The 11,231-nt window shown below is 54.0% G+C and overlaps 1 non-coding gene across 1 annotated transcript; it reads left to right on the top strand.

Moving 5' to 3' along the window:
- Positions 1-10,801: 10,801 nt before the first annotated feature.
- Positions 10,802-10,959, top strand: LOC118516875. The gene has a single exon (XR_004908149.1). It is a non-coding gene; the product is annotated as a 5.8S ribosomal RNA (ribosomal RNA).
- Positions 10,960-11,231: the final 272 nt, after the last annotated feature.

The raw sequence follows: 11,231 nt of genomic DNA, 5'->3' as shown, positions 1-11,231 counted from the left end.
TCGGCTGTTCCTACTATATGGTTCCCTGATTGCTGCTCCAAGGAGTAGTGAGGAAGTGTCCAAAGGTCTGTTGGGGGTATCGAGGTGATACCCTCGACGGACAATATGCACGAAAAGTGGTTCGATGATCTATCCTGTAGGTCGTACGGCAGCCATACCCGGCTGGAAGTACCGCGGTAATTCCGCAATAAAACGTTCGCCAGACGAACAAACAAATTGAATTAGCTCATCGTAGTGTACGGAAACGAAACGAAAATGTAAGGTGATTAGGGATCCGGGAGCAATCTCGCGATCCCATGGTTCGGTGTAAGAAATGATACGAAGTGTTCATAAGTCTCCTCTGGAGGCAGAACCATCGTAGCAAAGTTCGGGAACCCAAGGGTCACAAAAACTCGTAGGACGATATCCACGAATAATCGGGGACTTGTGGGGACTACCGTGCCCTGACAAGTCAACTACACCTTAACTGGTGATGGTCGTCCTACGGGGACCTGCGGGGAGCAAAAGGAGTCAGAAACAATCGTAGGACGATATCCACGAATAATCGGGGACTTGTGGGGACTACCGTGCCCTGACAAGTCAACTACACCTTAACTGGTGATGGTCGTCCTACGGGGACCTTCAGGGAGCCGCAGTAAGTCGCAGGTCGTATGCGAGCCTTGATTGGTCCTGTTGGGGGCGTGCGGGGTGTAATGCCTCGGTACGTCAAATGTTGGTGTACGATGTACATCGATAATCTGACATCCTCCTGAACAACCTTTGCTCGTGTGGTTATTGGCGCTGTGGAGTCGGTGTACTGCCGCAGGTCAATGAGAGTGGTCACAACAAAGATTGTGTCACCTGATGAACGTAGAAAGAGAGTCTGCGGGGACTGGTGCCCTGGTAGACAAAAAATATCGAACAAGCAATTGACGAAGACGAATTCTGGTTGATCCTACCAGTAATATACGCTTGTCTCAAAGGTTAAGCCATGCATGTCTAAGTACAAACATAAATGAATGTGAAACCGCATAAGGCTCAGTACAACAGCCATAATTCACAAGATCATCCACCCATCAGTTACTTGGATAACTGTGGAAAAGCCAGAGCTAATACATGCAACATGCCGGGACCGCTGTCCGCTTGCGGGCGGTGGAACTGGTGCACTTATTAGTAAAACCAATCGCCTCCGGGCGGCTTGAGTTGAAGTCTGGATAAGGATGCCGATCGTATGGTCGCTTGACCGACGACAGATCTTGCAAATGTCTGCCCTATCAACTATTGATGGTAGTGTAGAGGACTACCATGGTTGCGACGGGTAACGGGGAATCAGGGTTCGATTCCGGAGAGGGAGCCTGAGAAATGGCTACCACATCCAAGGAAGGCAGCAGGCGCGTAAATTACCCAATCCCGGCACGGGGAGGTAGTGACGAGAAATAACAATATGGACCTCTCTAACGATGGTCCATAATTGGAATGAATTGAGCATAAATCCTTCAATAAGGATCAAGTGGAGGGCAAGTCTGGTGCCAGCAGCCGCGGTAATTCCAGCTCCACTAGCGTATATTAAAGTTGTTGCGGTTAAAACGTTCGAAGTTGATTCCCCGTCCAGACACGCGACCGCCGCGGGCGCCCGGCACACGCCGGATACGTTCGTGCGCGAGCTCGCGGCTGCGACTCACAATGGTGTGCCTGGGCGTCAACCTCGTGATCGGTCGGGCACGTCCCGAGCCGGTGCGTGGTGCCCGGGCAGCTCCCATTTACCTTGAACAAATTAGAGTGCTTCAAGCAGGCTAGTACAAAAGCGTCCACACCCGCCCAGGGTTGGCGTTGGCCGAGAATAATCTTGCATGGAATAATGGAACATGACCTCGGTCTGAGTCTTTTGGTTGGTTTTGTATAGACCCAGAGGTAATGATTAACAGAAGTAGTTGGGGGCATTGGTATTACGGCGCGAGAGGTGAAATTCGTAGACCGTCGTAGGACCAACTGAAGCGAAAGCGTTTGCCATGGATGCTTTCATTAATCAAGAACGAAAGTTAGAGGATCGAAGGCGATTAGATACCGCCCTAGTTCTAACCGTAAACGATGCCAATCAGCAATTGGGAGACGCTACTACATTCGGTGCTCTCAGTAGCTTCCGGGAAACCAAAATCGGGTTCCGGGGGAAGTATGGTTGCAAAGTTGAAACTTAAAGGAATTGACGGAAGGGCACCACAAGAAGTGGAGCTTGCAGAGGCGTTTGACAGTTGACAGCGAACGGTGGTGTTTCCGTGAGCTGCGCAAAAAATTGTCGAAAAAAGGTGAAAAAAGTGTTTAAATTCTTTACAGAGTGCTTTAAAAGTGATAAAAAGGCGTTTGTTATCATTTGGAAGTGAATTTGGACCAAAAAACTGGAAAAAACAGTGAAAGTGTGGTATAAACAAAACCCCATACATTTTGTATGGAGGGGGTTTTTCACTGATTTGGCGGCTCTAAGCAACCGTTTTAGATGCGGTTTTCGCTGAAAACGCAAGACTGGGAGCCAATTTAGTGTTTTCGACGGAAAAACGGTGGATGCCGGTGGTCTGTACGCGGAAAAAAACTGTAAAAAACATTCCGGCTATAGAAGAAGAAGAAGAAGAAGAAACTGTTTCTTGAAGCGTGCAGAAAAAGTGTCCGGATCTAATCGGAAGTGGTTTAAATCGTTAGATCGTGTCGTGATTAGTGGGTACAAGTGAAAACAGACCGAAAATCGGTCCATTTGGGCCGGAAAAAAGTGTGGGAAAAATCCAGATTGTGACGTTTCCACGTGGCGTCTTGTTCCGGATCTCACTTTTTTCACCCAATACGCAACGGATCTGGACGCATGTGGTGTTAAAAGAAGCGGAAAAGTGCCAGCTAGTGAAATAGTGCAAAAAACCGGAAAGAAAACGGTGAAAAATAACCAAAAAAAGTGCATTTATAGTGGTGACAAAAATTTGACATTGGACATGTCCCATGACCCATGGGACAAAAATAAATTCCCATGGGACAAAAAAATTCTGACATTAGTGAAAATTTTTTCAATTAAGAAAAAGTGTGTCATAAAATCGTGTAAACCAGTGGAGATTATTCAGAAAACTCTATAATAATTTTCGGGACATCTTGATAATTTTCCTGCCACCCATTTCCCCCCCGCACCCCGACCGAAAGGGAAAAAAATCCCTTAATAAGGGAAAATAAGGAATTGGGCGGGAAAATTCGAAAAGTGTACGGAAAATTCTAAAAACCGGTGGAAAGTGTTGAGAAAAATCATATGCAACTTTTGGTGGTGAAACGAGGTGTCCCCGCTCCCCATACCCCCCCTCCCCCTTCGTCCGAGCGCCGACGAGCGCCTTAATAAGGGAAATAGTGAGCGGAAATTTTTAAATAAGTACGGAAAATTCCGGGGTGTGGTTTTTCCCGTATAACGTGAGGAGGACAAATTTTTCAAGGAGTTTCTGGGGCCCACCGCAAACCCCACTTCCCCCCACCCTCGCCTGAATATTGGCAAACTTTCAAAAAGGGGGATATTTAGGGGAAATTCAGTGCGAGTGCGTGAAAATTTGTGTGGTGTGTGTCCGAAGCCCCTCCGCCCCCCCACCTGCAACGGGAAACCATCCCAAACCGTGGAGACTTGGGTGGTAGGACAGGCGACGAACCTGCTAAGTGTTAGCGAGCAGGAAATCTTCCCGGTTTTCGTCATCTGGCGGGAGATGACGTAAATAGCGGATAGTTTGCGCCCATCAACTCAAGATGGGATCAGACACCGACAACGGGGAGTCGGAATCTGATGTTCCGGTTGTTCCGGAATCACTGAAGAAGGCGGTGGTGAAGAAACGGCGTATAGGTGAGCCACCTCTTCAGCCACGAGTGGTGTTGGAGCCGATTGAGGTTTCACCAAGAACAATGGCGGCTTTCCATGGCACGACGCCACAGGAACCAGTGGCAACCAGCGAGGAGAATAATTCGGGTTTGCCGGCCTCCGCCGTCCCGATGGTGGTGGTTCTCTCCTCCCCCGAGCCAACCTCTTTAGAGGAAGAGATGCGGGAGGAGAATGGCTCACGGAGGACCGCAGCCACTACACCACCGATTCCGTCACCACGCAGGGTGACCTCACCGGAAGCAACGGCTGCTACCGTTCGACCAGTGAATTCGAATGGGGCGCCGGAGGGATCGCACCAGCTCATCGAGAGACTGTTGCAGAAGCTGGAAACGATGACCGAGAGGCTGACCCAAGTGACGGAGAGGCTGGAAGCCAGCGACCAGGAGAATAAAGTTCTTAGGCGAGAGCTTGAACTCTATAGGATGGGGACACGGACGGTGTCGGAGATGTACTCCTCCGCGGTTGGTACGGGCTTGGGAAACCAAGCGGTATCCCAGCCTGGACCCAGTAAGAAGACCGTTAAGCGGTCTCAAAAGCGCACGAGGGCACTGACCCGTGAGACAAGCGGTCCTGCCCACCATCGGTTGCTGGAGTTGCAGGACCAATTGCGCGCTGAAGCGGAAAAGGAAAGGCAGCAGCAGCAGAGACCGGGGCGTGAAGCAGTCCGCCCTCAGCCGCAGCAGCTGTCTTATCGGGACGTCCTGTCACCTGGGTGGCAAACGGTTGGGCAGAGGCCTCCGAGGCAGCCTCAGCAACAACAGCGGCCCCAGCCGCCAAAGGCACCCCAACGTTTCCCCCAACCAGCCCAACGGACAAGTAGGAGACGACCAGACGCCATACTGGTGATACCGGCACCAGGCGTGAGCTTTGCCGATATGTATCGACCGATCCGGACCGCCCCTGCGCTAGAGGATGCGCAGAAATACATCCGGATTGGAAAGAGGACCCCAAAGGGCAACCTGCGGATGGACCTCACGCGCGAGGTCGACTCGCTTGCGCTGCGTGATCGTATCCAGGCAGTTCTTGGCGATAAAGGGACGGTCAAGGTGGTCACGGAGATGGCTGAGGTCATTGTCCGCAATGTGGACCATCTGACCGAGGAAGCCACAATCAAAGAGGCCCTGAAGTCGGCACTGAAGAAAGAGCCGACAGTGGCCTCGATCCGTATGTGGGAGCTGCCTGACGCTACCAAGCGGGCACGCCTTCGTCTGCCGCGGGCGGAAGCGGAGGCTATCATGAGCAGGACTGACCCCCTGCTCATCGACTACTCCGCCTGCAGGGTGGAGAGGGTGCCGAGGCTGGACGCTTCGATGCGTCGTTGCTTCCGCTGTCTCGAGCGAGGCCATTTGGCGGCCTACTGCACAGGGGTGGACCGCAGCAACTGCTGTATACGGTGTGGTGAGGCCGGTCATCGTGCGGCTGCATGCAAGCAGGAGGTGCGATGCATCAAGTGTGGTGGCCCTCATCGAATCGCCGCCTACAACTGCATTGGAGGAGGACGGCCTCAGTTGTGATGGCCCTAAGACTGCAGGTCCTCCAGCTAAATGCCAACCGGAGTAGAAGTGCCCAAGACCTGGCACTCAACACTATGAGGACGGAACGAGCTGATGTATTGGTGATGTGCGAGCTGTGCTCGGTCCCGGAGAACAACGCAAACTGGGTGGTAGACCGCGATAACAAGGTGGCGATTGTCGTGAGCGGTAGAACCCATCCAGTGCAACGCGTACGCAGTACGTGCTTCTCCGGCATCGTAGCGGCGGACGTAGCAGGCATTACCATCATCGCCTGCTATGCGTCACCGAGCATTGGGGTCCCCGAATTCGTCGGCATGCTGGAGCGTATCGAGACGCTTGCCTCGGGACACTCTCGTGTGCTGCTCGTAGGCGACTTTAACGCGTGGCACGGCACATGGGGTAGTGAACGCGTCAACACCAAGGGAGAGGAGCTGGCACAGCTTGTGGAAGAGCTCGGGCTTGAGGTGTTGAATCTGGGGAGGGATGACACCTTCCTTGGAAACGGCGTTGCTCGCCCGAGCATCGTCGATGTTGCTTTCGCAAGCTCCAACATCTGCCGCTCTGACCTGGTGGGGGACCCCGAGCAACAATGGAGGATGCTGGATGCCTACTCGTACAGCGATCACCGGTACATTCGCTTCACAGTTGGCGAGAACCAGGCAACAAGGAGTCATCGCACACGGGAAGAGACTTCGACAGTGCGTGCAGCAGGGCGTAGGTGGCAAACGCGGCAGTTTGATGGCGAGCTTTTTGCTATTGCGCTGCAGCGGATTCAGTACGAGGTTGGAGTTACCGATGCGGAGAGCCTGACACGCGCTCTCAGCCGAGCTTGTGGAGAAATTATGGCGGAGGTCACCCCGTACGTTGGCCACACCGGTAAACCGACGTATTGGTGGACGCCACAAATCGGTCAACTGCGCGAAGAGTGCCGCCAACTCTGGGAACGACGACAATCGCTCTCGGCTGCTGACGCTGAGGCTCGATCTGCAATGTCGGTGGATTTGCAGGAGGCACGCCATCGCCTGACAGCGGCGATACGCACAAGCAAGCGGGATCGGTACGCAGAATACATCCAGCATCTCGAGGAGGACGAGACAGGCCGGTGGCAGGGGGAGTTGCTGCAACGGCTCGGAGGGAGTCGCGTTGCACCAGAACGCGATCCGGCCAACCTGCAGCACATTGTGGATGTGCTCTTCCCGGAACACTCCCCTGTCAACTGGCCTGACATCGAACCAGACGGTGTACCGATTCGACCCATTACCGAACAGGAGCTGCTCAATATCGTTGCGGGTCTGAATCCGAGGAAGGCGCCAGGTTTGGACGGCGTGCCAAATGCCGCGCTGACTGCTGCTGTGCGGGCATACCCAGCTACGCACGTTCGACTGTTCCAGCGGCTGCTGGACGACGGCCACTTTCCTCGCCAGTGGAAGACGGCCAAGCTGGTTCTCATTCCCAAGCCAGGAAAACCCCCCGGAGAACCGTCATCGGTCAGGCCGGTGATGCTGATCAACACTCCGGGGAAGCTGTTTGAACGAGTTCTGCTGGATCGTCTGAACGACCACATCGAGGTGCCATCAGGACCGCTACTTTCTGAGCAACAGTTCGGGTTCCGATGCGGGCGATCCACACTTCAGGCGGTGGAGTTGGTGATTGATGCTGCCAGATCCGCGATGAGCTTTGGACGGACAAACCAGCGAGACAAGCGCTGTCTGTTGGTTGTAGCGCTAGACGTCCGGAATGCATTCAACTCCGCGGACTGGCTGGCGATCTCACAGGCGCTGCAGGAAAAAGGAGTGCCCTCAAGATTGCGCAGCATCTTGCAGGAGTACTTCTCTGACCGCGTGTTGACGTACGACACGAACACCGGTCCGGTAACACGACAGGTAACGGCAGGAGTTCCGCAGGGGTCCATCTTGGGCCCCACGCTATGGAACATCCTGTACGATGGAGTGTTACGCCTGCAGCTGCCCGACGGAGCATCGGTCATCGGCTTCGCTGATGATCTGGCAGTACTGGCAAGGGGATGCACACCAGAGGAGGCAGCGGGAGTGGCCGAGCAGGCCGTAGCAATGATCTCTGCGTGGATGCAGCAACACCGTTTACAGCTGGCCCCGGAAAAAACCGAGGTGGTGCTCATCTCGAGTTTGCGTCGGGGCCACCCACAGGTGCCCGTAAGGATCGACGGAGTGGAAGTCCGCTCAAAGCAAGCAATACGCTACCTCGGGGTCATACTTCACGACCACCTCTCGTGGAAACCACACGTCGAGAAGGCAACCGCGAAGGCTCTCCGTGTGGTGAAGTTGGCCACCAGCGTGATGCCTAACCACGCTGGACCGAGGGTAGCGAAGCGTCGCTTGCTAGCAGCAGTTGCGGACTCGGTGGTGAAGTACGCGGCACCTATCTGGGCGGAAGCGGTGGAGCTGCAGTGGTGCAGAAGGAGATTGGAGCAGCTACAACGGCCTCTTGCGAGGGGGGTTGCGCGTACCTTTCGCACAGTCAGCTACGGAACAGCGGTAGTGTTGGCTGGGCTGATACCACTGCGCTTGCAAGTGGAGGAAGCTGCCCGGCGTCACAGGCGGCATCAACAGGCACTACAGCAAGGGGTGCTGATCGACCGCGACGTCATACAGAGGCTGGAAAGGTCAGCAACCATGGCGAAGTGGCAGAGCGATTGGAATCAGGAGTGCGGTCATCCGACCGCGAGTAGGTTCAAGCGCTGGGCACATCGCGTATTGCCAGACATCAGCGGTTGGGTAGGTCGGAAGCATGGAGAGATCGGATTCCACCTGAGTCAGATACTCTCCGGACACGGTTTCTTCCGGGAGTTTCTGCACGTCATGGGGTTCATCTCAGCCCCGACTTGCCCGTTCTGCACCGACTCAGCCGTGATCGAGTCAGCAGAACACGTGATGTTCCACTGCCCGAGGTTCGCGGACATAAGGGTGCAGCTCCTGACGAAAGACGACGGCGTAGTAGTAACACCGGAGGAGCTGGCAGGCTGGATGCTGGCAAGCCCAGCTAACTGGCAGCAGGCGGAACAGGCTGCAAAACGAGTTTGCACCTTCCTACAGCAGCGATGGCTGGATGACCAATCGGCCGAGAATGCTGCCATTTCCGGTGCTAACACGGAAGCACTGCGACACGCGGAAGTGAGACGGCGAGCTGACCGTCGAGCCAGCCGCAACGCTTACCAGCGGAGACGTCGTCGGGAGCAGCGGGAGAGGCGCCAGCTGATGGATGATGACGATGGAGGAGACAACAACCAACCAGCAGCAGCCAACAATCAACGCCCGGCTAGACCCGCTCGCAACTTGGCTCCGCCATCAGCTGAAGAAATTCTTCGCCGACGGTTAAGGCGGAACCAGCGTCAGCAGGAGTATCGGCGGCAATTGCGGGCCGGTACAATCCGGCCAGTGCGTTCGGGCCAACTGCGTCGGAGAAGGCAGCCGCCAGCGGAGGAGGAGCTTGAACGCCGACGTGCAAACCGGCGCGAACGAGAACGTCAAAGACGTCATGCCCGCAATGCGGTTGCCGACCGCCATCGCGAAGTGCTGTCGGCCGACGAAGAAGCCGCCATAACGGAGGCCGAGACAGCCACACGCTAGCTTGATGGAGCATACGCCTTTGGTCGCTTGCGTTGGTGGACGAGAGCGAGAGCGTACTCGAGCAGGCGTGTGCTTTAGTATTTACTTACTGTCTTGGTGAAGCGTCTCTTTTAGTATTGGCTTGGTAGCAAAGGCGCGTTAGGTGTTTATATGTCGTGATGAGTAATAAATGTTTTTGTTTGTACAGTCATGTTTGATCAGGAGGAGCACGGGCTCCTAACATTATAGTAGGTCTCAACGTGCAAAAACACCGGCAGCCACACCCGTGCAGGGAATGCTGTCGGTATTGGTGCGGTGTTTGCGTTTATTAATGTTAATGTTTCTTTGTTTACCATTAATAAAACTAAACACACTGTATTTAAAAAAAAAAAAAAAAAAGAAGTGGAGCTTGCGGCTTAATTTGACTCAACACGGGAAAACTTACCAGGTCCGAACTTATCGAGGTAAGACAGATTAAGAGCTCTTTCTCAAATTTAAGGGTAGTGGTGCATGGCCGTTCTTAGTTCGTGGAATGATTTGTCTGGTTAATTCCGATAACGAACGCGACTCAAACAAGCTAACTAGAACGCTGTCAGCAGTGTGCCTCCGGGCGCACCTGACGTTACGGGGCGGCGGCGCCTTCGCGGGCGGTCGTCGCACTAGTTTGCCCTGCTTAGCGGGACAACTTGTGTTTAGCAAGGTGAGAGTGAGCGATAACAGGTCCGTGATGCCCTTAGATGTTCTGGGCTGCACGCGTGCTACAATGTGGGCAGCAGCGTGTTCTCGCCAATAGGCGCCCCCATTCCGAGAGGAACGGGAAATCACCCAAATGCTCATTTAGTTGGGATTGGGGACTGCAACGGTCCCCATGAACCTGGAATTTCTAGTAAGTGCTAGTCATTAGCTAGCGCTGATTACGTCCCTGCCCTTTGTACACACCGCCCGTCGCTACTACCGATGGATTATTTAGTGAGGTCTCTGGAGGCATACCTTCCGCGGTTCCTTCGTGAGCTGCAGTTGGCACGGCCGAAGTTGACCGAACTTGATGATTTAGAGGAAGTAAAAGTCGTAACAAGGTTTCCGTAGGTGAACCTGCGGAAGGATCATTACCGATCAAACAAGTCCGGGAGTGAGGTTGCCAAACGCATCGTCGGCATCACATGCTGACGCGCACGCTACAACCACAAGATGGTGTAGCACACTTGGTAGAGTTGAGCGAAAGCAACTCTTTCAAAGGGATACACATACCACTGACTCGGCGCAGGTCAGTAAAGACGCACACTTTGGCAGTACCGGGTACCTTATACACTGACTGATTGTCGTGTCACAAAGGGGTGATCGACAGTCGCACTTTGGCGTGCTCGGCTCCGCAACCGTCGGGGCCGTGGGCGCCTGCAGTGTGGTACTAGGGAACCAGAGTTGTGTGTTGGTTTGTGTATAATGGACATATCATTACCCATCAAACAAGTCCGAGAGTGAGGTTGCCAAACGCATCGTCGGCACAATATGCTGACGCGCACGCTACAACCACAAGATGGTGTAGCACACTTGGTAGAGTTGAGCGAAAGCAACTCTTTCAAAGGGATACACATACCACTGCCTCGGCGAAGGTCAGTAAAGATGCACACTTTGGTAGTACCGGGTACCTTATACACTGACTGATTGTCGTGTCACAAAGGGGTGATCGACAGTCGCACTTTGGCGTGCTCGGCTCCGCATCCGTCGGGGCCGTGGGCGCCTGCAGTGTGGTACTAGGGAAGCAGAGTTGTGTGTTGGTATGTGTATAATGGATGGATGGACTTCGGTTCCATTCATCAACTAGTTCGGTGTGTACGTTAAACCCTAGGCAGGGGATCACTCGGCTCATGGATCGATGAAGACCGCAGCTAAATGCGCGTCAGAATGTGAACTGCAGGACACATGAACATCGACACGTTGAACGCATATGGCGCATCGGACGACTCAACCCGACCGATGCACACATCCTTGAGTGCCTACCAAGTTATCTCAACACTCTAACCAAACTGACCGTCCTGACCCCATCATAGGGGGGTAGGCTGTCGCAGCATGGCGTGCTCGGATCCGCATCCTTGTCGGGACCGTGGGCGCTGAAAGTGAGAGTGCTAACACAGAGAGACATACGAGGTATGGTACACAAACCTAAACACACACACACACATGTGAGCATGGGTGAAGAGCGAGCGCGCGTCAAGTCGCACGGTTCGACCTCTAGTATCAACCAACGGATGTATCCACCACAGCATATAA

Source organism: Anopheles stephensi, unplaced genomic scaffold (genome assembly GCF_013141755.1).
Source record: "Anopheles stephensi strain Indian unplaced genomic scaffold, UCI_ANSTEP_V1.0 ucontig405, whole genome shotgun sequence".
Taxonomy (NCBI): Eukaryota; Metazoa; Arthropoda; class Insecta; order Diptera; family Culicidae; genus Anopheles; species Anopheles stephensi.
Note: the sequence above shows the minus strand (reverse complement) of the source record. Positions and strands in the feature narration are given on the sequence as shown.